This window comes from Camelus dromedarius, chromosome 2 (genome assembly GCF_036321535.1).
Source record: "Camelus dromedarius isolate mCamDro1 chromosome 2, mCamDro1.pat, whole genome shotgun sequence".
In the NCBI taxonomy this organism is placed as follows: Eukaryota; Metazoa; Chordata; class Mammalia; order Artiodactyla; family Camelidae; genus Camelus; species Camelus dromedarius.
In genome coordinates this window covers 16,606,626-16,620,912 of record NC_087437.1, presented here as the reverse complement: position 1 = coordinate 16,620,912, position 14,287 = coordinate 16,606,626, and the positions used below count along the sequence as shown (strand labels likewise).

At 42.7% G+C, this 14,287-nt stretch overlaps 1 long non-coding RNA gene across 2 annotated transcripts in view; it reads left to right on the top strand.

The window, feature by feature from the left end:
• The window catches only part of LOC105085283 (uncharacterized), a 65,026-nt gene extending 57,613 nt beyond the window's left edge, over nt 1-7,413 (top strand). For both annotated transcript variants that reach the window (XR_010383094.1, XR_010383092.1), the window contains 2 exons: nt 3,929-3,997; nt 4,702-7,413. This is a non-coding gene — a long non-coding RNA (uncharacterized LOC105085283). The remainder of the gene's footprint in view (nt 1-3,928; nt 3,998-4,701) is intronic.
• The last annotated feature ends 6,874 nt before the right edge of the window (nt 7,414-14,287 follow it).

Sequence of the window (14,287 nt, the reverse complement as noted above, 5' to 3'; positions counted from 1 at the left end):
TAAACAGCTACGGAGGAGAGGAATCATATCTCTAGGAAGGAAAACCTGGACAAAATGCCACCCCAAGGCGTCTTCCTTAAAAACCGCCCCCAAACAAAGCCAAGAAAATATCCCCAGTACACCTTGCAGAACAGAATAGAAAGATGAAGAGGCATTGCCTGTGAAGTGAATAACATTGTTTCAGAGACCTCCCTTACTAAAGCGAAGAAACATTTGGGGAGGTGGAGGCGGAAGGCTGTGCAGGTGGGGATGCTGGCAGAAGTCCCTGTGCTTTGAACGCTAACACAGCTCACGGAAGAATCCAAAGCACGTTCTCGGCTTGTTTTGTGGCTCCAGGAGGGAATTCAGTTTTATCACTTTAGGTATCTATTTGGCATCAGTTGTGTGCTAGGCTCGGGGCTACAGGAGGCAGGAACACCAAGATGGATGAGGCACAACCTCGGCCTTTAAGCAGCTGGCGGAGAGGATCAGACAAAAGCCCAAGTCCGGTGGGACATGCGCCAGGGAAAGATGTAAACAAAGTGGTGAGGCACCTCAGAGAGGGTGGGCGGAGATTAGGAAGGCAATCGTAGGAGTTTTGAAAGACAGGGTTCTTGCAAATGGAGATCAGAAATTTGGTTTAAGGGAACAGAACTGATTTCACTGTACATTTCCAGAGCATTCATTGAACCTTATGTAAGTCACTACACTGGGTTCTGGGGCTATAAACACGAATAAGACTTTTTCCTGCTCTCAAGGAGTGGGGAAAACAGGCAAGGGCAATTGCAGTGCTGCTAAGGCTTCCCGGAGGAGGTGATATCTCAGCTGAGGCCTAAAGAATAAGTGGGGCTTATTCAGAAAAAGATGGAAGGAAGTGGGGAAGAGAAACAGCGGGTACAAAACCCGTGAAGAGAAGAGAGAGCTAGGTGTTTGCAGAACTGAGAGTACAGAGCGTTAGGACAGGTAGAAAGAGAGGTGAGGCTGAGGTGTCATGGAGGCCGGACCAAAGAGGGCCTGGCTTTTAGACACTGGCCCATGAAAGGGTTTAGGCTTTTTCTGTAAGTCATTGGGAACCACTAAGGGATTTTATTACAGGTGCTGTGTGAGAATGTTTAAAATTTAGGCAGATTGTTCTGGTTACGGCGTGGAAGAGGGTTTGGCAGAAGGCAAGACCGGAATCAGGTGATGGTTTAGGAACTTATGGCGGTAAGACAGTTGAGAGATGATGGGGGTTGGTAGAGTGGGTGGAAAGAAGGGTTGAGTTAGAGTGATATCAGTGAACTAGAGTCAATAGGATTGATTGGCAGAGAGGGTGTGCGGTTGGAGAGACAACTCTACATTTATTTGGTTTGGGCTACGTGGATGGTGGTGCCATCCATAAAGTCAGAAAATAAAGGAGGAACAGGCATGAGTTGAGAGATGAGACTAGATGATGAGTTCTGGACGTGTTGAGTTTGTAGAACATTCATAGTGAGGGGACCAACATTCACAGGTGGATACGTGAGTCAGGACAGAGATCTAGGTAGTGATTGACGCTGTGGAACTAGAAGAGGTCACCCAGGATGAGTGTAGAATGAAAAGAAAAGAGAAAAGCACACTTCCTATTACTACTTCTTTTTAACACTATGTTGGTGGTCCTGGATGGTTCAATAAGGTAAGAAAAGGACATTAGAGGCATAGGGATTGGAAAGGAGGAATTAAAATAGTCTTTATCTGCAGATCATATAATAATTTACCTAGAAACCCCAAATTACTCCAAAGACTAATTATTAGAAATAATAGGAGTGTTTAGTAAGGTGGCTGGGTATAAGATTAATATAAAAATCAGTTATATTTCTCTGTATCAGTAAAAACTATAAGACAAAATTAAACAGAAAACATCTACAAAATTATTACAGAATATCAAATATCCAGGAATAATCTAAGATAAGATGTGAAAGACCTCTGCAGGGAAAATTACAAAACCTTATTAAAAGCCATTAAAGAAGACCTGAATAAGGAAGGAACATGTATTTTGGATAAGACAATATCATAAAGATTTCAATTGTTATCTATAGATTCAGTATATTTCCAATCAAAATCCTAGGCTTTTTTTCATGGTACTTGATAAGGTTATTTCAAAATTCACATGAAGGGGTAGAGGGCCAGGAGTAGTCAGGATATGTCTGGAAAGAAAGCGCAGGGAGGAAGGACAGGGTAAATTGATACAGAAATAGACAAAGAGGCCAGAGGAATAGATTTGAGATTCATAGATGAAACTTGGGTTTCCTGCGACAGAGGTGACATAGCAGAATAGGAAGAAAGAAAGAGTGATCAATAAATGGAGCTGGGAAAAGATAGTTATCCATTATCCATATGGAAAAAGATAAAATTGCATCCTTGCCTCACACTACGTCAACTCCAAATGGATTAAAGATTTAAAGGTACCTTAAAGAAAGTGAAAGACAAGTTATAAACTTTGGTAAAATATTTGTAATATGCAGAAGTACAAAGTATTATCATCAAAATATGTAAAGAACACCTATAAATCAATAACAAAAGCACACACGTACAAAAGTGGGATAAATGCACAAACAGAAAAATCGCACATGACCAATAAACGTGTAGAGAGATGGTCAGCATCATTCGTGATCAGGGAAATGCAAATCACAACCACCACGAGATACTATTTTACATCTATTTAATTAGGTAAAAATCACAAAGCCTGACAACACTGAGTAGGAATACAATGACTTTGGAAAAGGGTTTGACCTTATCTCCTAAAGCTGAACATGTGATCAGCTTAGAAAAGAGTTTAACATTGTCTCTAAAGCTGAATATTCACATTTCTGATAGCCCAGCAACTCAGCCCATAGGTATATACCTAAGGCAAACTCCTGCATATGTACAACACGATGCATGTAGAACAATGATCACAGCAGCATTGTTGACAATAGGAAAAACCTGGAAAAAACCTAAATGCCCAACATTAAGAGATGAGGAGAATATATGGTCACTATCTGTTATTAACAAAAAATAAATGAACTGCAGTAACTTACAACAATATGGATGAATCTAAGTAATGTCACAGTAAGGAAAAATAACTCTCCAAAGGTTACTTACAGTATGACACTTCCTTAAAAAAAGTAAAATTAAAAGTACTGATATAAATGTCTGTGTATAATCCATGTATATATATGCACAATGTGTATGTACAGCATACATTTTCTATATAACATGTATTATATATGTACATATGTAATACAAATAAATGCAGTAAAACTATATACAAAGGAAGGCAAGGGAGTGAACCTGGGTTTCGAGAGGATGCTTATCTCAGGTGGGGAAAGGAAGCAGGAGGATGGAATGAGGGGGAAAGCATATGGTTAGATGTGAATCCCTGTCAGGGCTCTAGTTTTATTTTTTGGATGGTGCATTCATGAATGCTTAATACATTATTAAAAATAACTGAGTAAAGGTAGCTCAGGCATGGACCAACAATGAGAGAATCATCAATCAAGGATTGTGATGAATCTAATACTGTGCATCTGAGGTCCAATTAGAGAAAAAGAATTTTCTTAAATGAATGAATGAAGAGAAAATCATCAGTGACAGTGATCAGAGTGAAACCTGATACAGGCAGACCTTCATCACACTCCTGAATTCAATAATGGAATGTACTCGCTAGGGCATCTCTTTAGGGGATTATAAGTAAACTCAAGGAAATTTTGGAAAAACAAGTTTTTAGGACAAGCTATGCCTCGTCTAAAAATGTTCCTCGGTCATTCCTAAAAATGAAAGCTTTTGCTGTTCCTTTATAGCTTAGGGATTCTGTCCTTTTACACCGTCCTCTGGCTTTTATCCCCTGCAGTTAGAGTGAGCTGCTCTCGGATGGTTTGCAATTGAGTTGCATGATCTAAGTCACGTGGACCAAAGGAGACGTATTTAAAGCATGATCTTTTTATTCCAGATTGTTTAAAATAGCTTAAGCATCCAGAGAACCAACAAACCCCCAAATTTCTAACGTGGTACTTTGCAAGTAAGTATTTTAAATTTTATACAAATCATTTTCCTCCTCACCATAATTACCAGCTAAAACTTACTCCACCTTGGATTCTATCCCCCGAGTTTCATTGGTCTGTTTCTTTCTCTCTCATCCCGAATCTTGTCCTGTTGCAGTTGGGACGCTTTGCTGGAGCCCCCCACTGTGGCCTGCCCACTTCGTGTGACCACAGAGACCCCCAATAATGGGACTTTCTCAGCTCATGGAAGTGCAGGCAAACTAGGCTGACTGGTGACCCAACTTTATGAGAACAATTCAGAAACAGTTTCCTTGCTACACAGCAACACCTGCCCTTTACCTGCCCTAGAGTTGTTCAAAGGAATGAGGGACTAGAGAAAATTCTTAAGAAGGAAACAGCCTTAAATATCCATCATGTCATTTGTCCCCATAGTTCAAGGAGGAACTTTCTTCCTTGTGACTATGATGAACTCTAATGAGTTGATGCCCACACTTTAGTCTCTAATGCCCCCAGGTTGAGGCAGAAGTGTGGTAGGGGTCAGAACACCTTCCTGGGTCCGATCATTCTCATGGCTAAAGGATCCTAACAGTACATGACAAAGGTGCCTGACTTCCAAATTCCCAAAATTCCAAATTTCCAAATTCCTGCCATGAAACCCCTTTTAAATCTTAGATTTCATTGAAAATGTTCACTTGTAAAGGATAAATATTTTATTTTTCAGATAATGGAAACGTCATTTCCAAGGAAATTGAAATGTTCCGCTAGATCATAAGCCTCCGGAGAAGAGCGTTACGCTTCGTATGACTGTCTCCTTGGCCACTAGCACCAGACATGATACATGGCAAATTTTCGAGACTGGAGGTCAGATTATTGGCTACTGTGATGATTTCCTAGTCTGGATACTCAAATCATATCCTACCAATCTTCTCTATCTTCCAAAGGTCGTTCTGGGGAAGCTAATTGAAAGTACTACTCCCAGTAGCAATCTAGCTCCCAATTTAGGACTCTGTGATGAAACTGGGAAGGAGACATGACTTGGGTCTTGGGTTTTGAGAGACGTGAGCCTGAGGAAGGAGGTAGTGGGTCTCTTACTTCCCCACTGCCCCCTAACCAAATCTTAGGATCATAATGCTCAGGAATGCCCACGGACAGACAGAGACAAAGAGGAGAGAAAGGTGGATTGTCCCCAGAGAGTCTCTGGGAACATTTCCCAGCTTGTGGACTAGAAGAGGAAGACTAATAAGGATGCCTGACCCACCTCTGGCACCAGGACCGACCTGGGTCTGAGGCAGAAAGGTAAGCAGTTTACCTGGGTGCTGATTTTAGGGCAAAGTCATCCTCCCTGCTAGAAAAAATGGCCCCACTGAATGTCCTGATCGATCAAGATTAGCAATTCCCCCTCTTTAAGGGGAGAGCTAATAAGAGGAGTAGTTGAACAGGAAGGAAGATGGTGGAGTTCCCACCCCCAGGGTGAGCACTCAGTACGCGTTTGTTAAAAGAATGAATGAAGCCAGGCAGTGTTGCTAGGGAGTTGTTACTATGAGAAATACCATTTGCATGCAAATTTTACATTATTAGCAATTAGGAGCCTCTAGCAAGGAGCCTGATGGAAGGGCCAATATGTTGCTTTTCTGAATAAGATGTGAATGGAGAGGAACACCTCTAGCTTTCCGCAGAGCATGAAACAGAGGCTTGGCTTTAGTTATATCATGTTTGAGACTATGATGTCAGGTAAATAAGTTCTGGAGGCACTACAGAAGCAGGAATGAATTGCATGTGAAAGTTCAGAATATTGGATCTCCTATTCTCTTCTCCAACCCAGTTTCCTTTTCCTCACAAATGGAAAAAGGAAAATCCAAGCCCTAGTTCCTATGAGATGCCAAATTGAGCCAGAGCTAGTTGTGATGTTTGGCTTGCATACTTTAAAGGCTAATGGAAACTGGGGACAAATTAGGAAATATTATGCAGATGATTAAAAAGTTCAGAAGCACCCGAAGTGGAAGTTACGCCATCCAAAGGAGATGGTGGGGACAGCTCTACCCACTTGAAAGAGTCTTTATCTCAGCTAAAACATAGCAGAGGAAAAGTTCTGAAGTTGCCTCAAGATAGATTTAGGACTGGGAGAAATTTCTGATGAGGATTATGAAAACAATCAGGAAATCCACTTACATATCCTCACCCTAGAGTGTGGAGCCTGGGAGGTGATAAAAAATGTTTTTTGAGTGAATGATCAGGTCATGGAATCATTCTTGACTTTCGCTTTGGGTATAAATGCTTTGCATTTTTGACACTTTAGGAATAAAGAAAACTGACCGGATGATTTCTCACATTCCTTCCAGCTCCTTAATCCTACAAACGGCTCAAATTAGTTGATTATTTACTCCAGGAGACCCTAAAGGGTATCTAGAGGTCACAGGTAATCTCATCTTTGGGGCATGAATCCACACTCACACCCTGATTTTCCACCAGAAACGTTTAGACTTTTTCTCCATTGGAAAAGCACGGTCACTGTTTCCTTTCTATCGTGCCGTTAGTTATTCTAATCACTGAGGCTGTGTTACGTCCCTCTGATACACATCAGTTCGAGCTATACATGTGCTGTAAGGAGGGGAGAGCGAACCTCTCAGCTGTAGTCAAAATTGGTTTCCTGAATGATGCTGCACGGTTTAACTGGAATTTGCATAGTATTCTAGTGGAAAAAAAAAAAGATGGGGGTGGAGGGAAGGGTTCCTTTGGTTTTCAGGCTGTTAACTGTAATTAGCCTGGTTTCTGAGATGTAATTATCTTGCAATCTCAAAGCAAACACCCTGGAGGAAATTGCACTGTTAAAGACAGCATGGCATTAAAAATAAATTATTACCCTGGTGCCTGCTATGGCTGCTCATGCTTTGTGATTTGTTGGGGTTTCTGTGAGCAAGTGCTTGTTTAGGGCTGGAGTTGTGCAGCCATGTTGCCACTGTTTGTACTGGAGAGGTGGGAGGCATGGCTTGCTTGGTTGTTATACTGATGTGAAAATTTACCATTATGGTGGCAAAGCCTGGTGTTGTGCTATCCACGCTCCCCTCTCCAATCCTCAATCACCAAGAGACCCAGGGTCAAGGAAAGAGCACTGGGAGTCCTCTTTCGCAGCTGGCACTGATGAACGAGCGGAGAGGAGCATCATAAACTACAGCTCAGGCAACTCAAATGATTCACAAGGAAAAATTGTGAGGAAGCAAGAATTACCCCACCTATCTTAGGGCCAAACACTGAGGGATCATGAGTCGTCCTCACTGACCGATCACAGAGGCTGGAAAGACCACATCATGGGATTTGGAATCAGAGACTTGTGGGTCTGAACATACGATTGTGCAGGTTGTATACTGCACAAACAGTCCCCACTGAGGGGACGGGGGAGGCTGACATTCCACCAATGTCCCCTGACCAAGCTGTGTGTTCATGGGGCTGCATCCACCCAGGGAAAGGGTACTTTTTCCCAATTTGTCAACACCATGGGGATGCCTTCTAAGCTTTATCTGCCCAGAATATGTCACAAAGATGCTATACAGGCCATTACTTATGCTCTGTGTGACTTTGATCAAATTATTCTCTCTGAATCTCGACTTTCCCATGTTAAAAAAAATACTTCTACACTGCTACTACTTAACATTATTTTGTGGAGTCAAAACTGAATCTGAAAAGCATGTGCTCAAAAGATGGCAGGAGTTTGGATGATAATAACAGTTATAACCAAGATGATCATTTTCATCAAGAAGTCATCTAGATTGGAGCTTGTACCAAGTCCTGGGCCAGGCACAGGAGCCTACAAGAGGCATGAGAACTTGGCTTCCTCTCTCACGGAGTTGAGGGTTTGGTGGGAGGGACAGTGCACGGACAGAAATAGCTAATTAATTTTGCTATACTTAAAATTTTAAATTAAAAAAAATTTAGTAACATGCGTGCTAAGCATGCACTCTACCACTGAGCTATTACCCCCCCGACCATTGCCCTATACTTTCGTATGGGTTCCGTGAGGTAAAATTCCACAGCCTCTGTAGCAGTTTATCTTTGCTGTTAATTCAGTGCTGGGGCTAGATTTTTTACATATCAGAGGGACAAAAGTGGGGAACCCTATCAAATCTGGAGCTGCTGATATGGTAGTGCAAAAAGGGAAGATATGGCGATAGCGAGAAATAGGAAGATGAGAGGGGAATGAGGGAGCAATCAATAATTCAAGGAAGGCTTTGATTGACTAGAATCTTCAATGGGCCAGGCTGATCTGTACTGCAAATAATCTGAATAACTGAAATTCACATATTTATATCATAAAACTGTCATTTTTGCCCACATCACTACTTTTCTTTTAAATTTTATTTGCACCTCTGATGTTTCACTAAATGAATTATGAAATAGAAGGCAAATTAAGTCCACCCAGGTTTTTATCTCACCATCAGGGACATAAAGTTAAATTTGCTCAGACCTATTAATCATGGATTATTAACAAAATATACAAAAAACCCTGTCCTGGTTTTATGAGCTTTAATACTAGAATAGAATGTGTGCTCAAAGATCATTTTCTAGGTTGCTTAGACTGTGACAGTGACTTCACCACACTGGCCCAACAGATGTCTTGTTTGATTCATAAAGAATAAAGGGCAGGAGGAAAGTTCGTAATTATCCTTTCAAACAAATTTGTCTCAGTATTTAATGTAATTTGAAAAAAACTTTTCGGTGTCAAGATTAAAAAAAAATTTAGTAGATTCTTAAAAAAGGAAATACTTTGTAAATAAATAATGTCCTTATTCATTTTTTTAAACTAACATCTATTAATAAATAATGTTCATGTTCAATATGAGCAACAGTGCAAATTACAAGCCATTTCTCACGGAAGTTAAAAGGAGTATGTATGAGGATTTCCATTTATGGGAAGTTGGTGAACTAACTACCCTGAAAAGCCTCTTCTGACAATAACAACAACAAAACTGGAGCACTGAATAAAATGAAATGAACATTCTTTTAGATGCACCGTAGAGCTTTCAGGAAATTAGGAAAGAAAAGATTCAGGGACCAAAACAGGAAAATAAAACTGAAAATCAGCGTGGCATGTAGGCACTCACTTCAGCTGCCCTGGGAGGTGCTGCTAACTTCACTGGTTTCTTTCTCTGCTTTAAATATCATGCAACTTCATCCAGACTCATGGTGGACTTGCGGTGGATTAAAAATGGTGGCCAGTTTTTGAATACTCTTTTTCATCAAGAGATGAGGTTCATTTCATTTCCCTTGAGTCTGCTGGTTTGTGACAGCCTTGACCAATAGCCTAAACCAATGGGCATAAGAGACACTATGCCAGTTCTAGGTCTAGAGTTTAAGGAGACTGGAAGTGTCTGCCTTGGTCTCTTGGAACCACCATGCCAGATGACCGGTTACGTGGAGGTCACTATGCTGTGAGGAGCTCAGACCATTTGGAGACGACCTGGAGGATGAGACTCCAGGTAGAGAGAGAGGCCAGGGAGCACAGGGTTGCCACTCATGTGCGTGAAGAAGCTATCTTGTCAGGGAATCCTTCTGTTCCAGCTGCCCTGGCTGAAAAGATGTGGATCAGAGGGGAACAGCCCAGCTGAGCTCTTGCTGTATTCCTCCCACAACACTGAAAAGGAGCAGAACAAGTAGGTTGTTTTAGGCTACTCAATTTTGGGATAGTTTGTTACCCAACAATAGAGAATCAGAACAAGACTGCTTCTTTCAAAGGCTAATCACTACAGGGACCCCAGAACCCACCATTAGGACCTCCCATCACCACTTGGCTTCCTTTGTCTTTTCCAGTATTTTGTATTTTTTTCTTTCTTTATTCTTTACATTTTTACCCTTAGATTACAAACAGCTCAAAAGCTTTTCTCCGTGGTTTTGCTTTGCCTCAGTCTACTGGAATGCCTTTCATTCTTCTCATTGGAAAATTTACCTTTCTTCTCAAGTCTTATTTATTAAAATCTTACTATATCACCACAGTGGAATGAATCAGAATTTGTGAAAAATACATTATAGATTTTCTTGCTTATTATAGAATTTCTTACTTACATACATTTTTAAAGGGATCCCCACTAACTGCTAAGTGCTTTTAAGCTGACATTCGTCTAAGCCTGCTTTAATGAACAGATAACTCATTTATAATTAGCAGTGCCAATTAATTGGCATGCAAACAATTAAAGTGGTTAAAGTGCTAAAGTTCTTAAGAACAGTTTTTCCTAAGTAGGTTGTAGACAAACCCTGCCTGACCCCGCATCTTGTTTACATGATTAAACTGCCGAGGAAGACTTTCTAGATAGCACGGGAGGAAATTCTCACTCACCCTTGGTCAGATGGCCCTGATCTGGCATAAGTCAGCCCCATTTATGAGGAATTTAATATACTCTGATTTTCCAAATCAACACTTAAAATTTTTTTAAATTATGTATGTTTGTTGGCCTCTTGGTCTTACTTTGCTAGTTATCTATCTTACAGCCTAGCAAATGGATAAAAGACTGTGGGGTTTATTTTAAATGGCTGCGACTCACTTCTAATCAATAGAATGGATGAGAAATGACCTTGTGTGATTTCTGAGGCTAAACCAAAAAATATTAAAAAAGACATTGCAGTTTCTGCCTTGTCCACTGGGACACCTGCTTTTGAGGCCCTGGGCTGCCCCGGGAAACTGTCAGCCCCCTTGAGGCTGCCATGCTGTGCGGAAGCCCAGGTCACGTGCAGAGGCGTGCGGAGGTGCCCTGGCTGACAGCTCCAGCCGCGATCCCGGGCGGCAGCCGGCATCCACAGCAGACAGGACTGAAAGTGCCGGAGGACAGTTCTAGACCCTAGCCACGGAGTCACCTCCAGCCTTCAAGTCTTCCCAGCTGAGGGCCCAGACGTGCTGGAGCCTAGACAAGCTGTAAGCCATCTCTGCTGTGCCCTTTCCAGATTTCTGACCCACAGAAGCTGTGAGCATAATAAAATGGTTGCTGTTTTATTCCACTATGGTAGTTGAAAGAAAGACTTTTTCCTTCTCGCCTTAAGGCTCCATACGATGTCCACCTTTTATTCTTTTGCCCTTCCACATGCTTTTTTGGTTTCCGTTTTTAGCCTTAAATGTCTTACCCTAAACTCTTTGTATTTACTGGTTTTTAATAAAATTTCCCTCAAGCTCCGTTGGAAGTGGCTGGGATTCAGATCCTCCTGGGAAAGGTATTTATCCTCTGAGTCCCAGCTGCCTTGATAATGAGAGAATCATATCTACCTTGTGGCATTGTGTGAGGACTAGATATTGTAGGAAAAGTAACTGGCATATGGAAAGAATCCCTTAGATAAATGATAATTAGTGTTAGACATTTTCAGATTCAAGTTCTTTAACCCCAGACCTCAGTTTCCCATTTGTCCAAAGCACATCGCTCTAACTGAGAGTGCACAGTGTTCTCAGAGGGAGTTCGCGTGTGTATGTGGGTGTACACGTATTGTCTGTTCTCTGCTGGATAAATCACTGTGTGTCCTTGTAGCCCATCCATCACGGCATGAGGCTGGAGAACAACAGCAGCAAGCAAATCAAAGCAAACCAACCAAAAACGACTCTAAATTCTCACCGTGGTTATATTTGTCTCAGGAAATTTGCAAAGCATAGAGACCAGATATTAAACAGAACCCACGGGATAGGGCTGATCTGTGGCACAGCCTCAAGTCTGGAGAGAAAGATCCACCCTTTCCCTGGCTGGAAGTGTCTTTGCTTTTTGGAAGGATATTCCCTGCAGCAGAGACTCTGGGCAGAGTGATGCTGCAAGGATACCTTTAAAAGCTATGGACCTCCTCTCTAGAAATATGAGCACACCCGTTTCCCCACAACAATTTGCATGCCATTTTAGAGTGTTCCTAGTTGCTATAAACAATTGACTTTGGAGTCTATAAAAGAAGCCTGTAGGAATTTGAGTGCTTGGCTTGGTGAACCTGGGGTAGTTACTTTAGTTCTGCTTAAACAGGGAGGGCTGCCCTGTGAGTGTTGCCTTATAAGGAAGAAAGCCAATGTCTGTTGAGCATCTAATGTGGAGCAGGGGTTTCACAAATTGTAACTTTAATCCTCAGGAGAGCCTGGCAGGTGTTTTATCTCTTCTTTATTATGAAACTGAGAGGAAGTGAAGTGACTTTTCCAAGGTCTCACAGACAATAAGCATTGGGGCCCAGATTTGAGAGATGCCAACATCCAATGATCTTCTGTCACTTTCTGTTTGGGTCTTGGGGTGCTGGCTGGGACCTGCTTCTTCAAACAGATCATGACTGGGGAGCTTGCTGGTCCTAAGCTTGCTGTTTTATTTCCTGTGTCCCTTACTCCCTCTCTTCCATCTCTGCCTACCTCTGGCCCCTTTAACTGCTAGAGTATAGTGTTGAGTGGCAGTGGAGGGCCTGCTTTGTTGCTGGCAAGGCTTAAGAGAAGCCATCAAAGACAGTGATGTGAACAAGGGCCCCAGAGTCCGTGTGCTTGGGCTGGAATCCATTGAGCCTCCCAGACGAGCCGTAACTCCAACATTTATTTAGCACATTTGTTTTACAGTTTTTTCCTTTGAAATAAGCTAGGCATGCAAGACATTTCTATGTCCATTTACAGCTGTGGACACAGAACTTTTTCAAGGAAAATTGTCTTACCAGGTCTTCTGATTCTGGTTCCTGGTCTCTTTCCAGTCCCTTCGAGCTGCCTCTTTTGGAAAATAAGGTTAAGCAATGCCATTCTGGGAAACTGAAACTACAAGAATGAAAACACGATGGCTTGGAGCAGTAAGCCATAAGTCATTGTGATTGGGAGGTGGCTTTCCTTGCTCGTGTTCTGGGAAACAGCCATCACAAACGTAGCTAATGTAGAGTAGGCAGTAGTCTGGGAAACTGCAACATGAGATCACATCACGGCAGTGGCTTTTGAAAGATAGGGTAAATGATAAGGAATATCAAGGAAGGAACAGAGGAGACTAAGACTTTGAAAGATTTCCTCTAATGTTGCCCGATGAGAGCGTGATCTGACTTCAGATGACCTGCACTGGTTCCTCAGACTGAAATATCCCTCCAGTGGAGAAAGGCAATTTATCAAGCAACCGGAGCTGGAAAGTAATTCTCTGAAAGAACATCCAGCTGCCCTGGCTCGTGTTCTCTGCTCACCCAGCAGAGAACTTGCAATCTGATGACTGGCATGGGTTTTTTTTTCAGTGAGAACCCTCCTGCTGGGAACTAATAAGGGATATTAGTCTATCAATCACTCTTTGTTGAGTTCAGCTCCCACGATTCAGTCTCTTGTTGTCTGATCCTCTCTGCTGGACCTGATAAGACCCCGTTGAGCAGATTTGGGACCTTGGGTCCTGACTTTGGTGCAGCCAATACTTGGGAGGCCCTCACCTGAAGAAGACAGAGTCTTTCTCATTATGTGGCCTTGGTAGCTTCTGGGGACCATAATCTTATTTTGTCCAGGAACTCAGCATGTACATCTAGTCCTTAAGCTTCAAAAAGCAGGTATTTCAAAGCACATGGGTGTGTGTTTGAGCAAGAAACTTTCAGAAGCATTCCTAAACACAGCCTCCAGTGAGGGTCTCCAACTCAGGTTAGTATCCCAAATAGGGATGAAGGGAGCCTCCCTGCTACTAGGCTAAGTGCCTAGGAGGCCCCTTTGGGCCTACAGTGTCCTGAGGCTTTGAAGGAAGGAACTCACATGTAGCCTGAAGGGACGGAGCAGTATCTCAGGAGGCAACCAGATAGAATCTCTTTGGGACAACAGCTGATCAGGCCCAGGGGCAGACGGAGAGGAGGCAGCACAGGGAGGAGAAAGGGAAGCTGTCATTGGTCTGGAGGCTGGGAAGTTGGCTGGTAAGGATGCCAGTCCCATTTGGCTCCTGAGTTCTCTTTGTAGAGATCCTTCCCATGGTCTACTCGCCTGGCCTTGGCAGTGTCCCCCCCTGCACCGTGGGCAATGCCCTGAGACAGGTTGGGTTGGATGGAACACTTTGAGATTCCATCATGAAGAGGTCTCTAGGTGAGCCAGTGAGAGGCCCCAGGACTCTGGCTTGCTGGGACTCAGTAACCCAGACTGGTGGGGAAGGGACAGAAACTGGATAGCTTGGCTGCTAAGGCAGGACATTATATAGTGTCCTGTTGGCACAGCAGAGTTTGGGGAGCCCTGGTGTAGTGGGGGAAGGGAATGTCTCACCTGGTAGCTGGAGATGGGTGAAAGCAGGTGACACCTAAGTCAGATGGTACGAGTGTCCGGGCTCGGCACCACCTATCAAGACCAAACAAGATACCACACAGTACAGTCTTTACACTGTGGCTGATAAGTG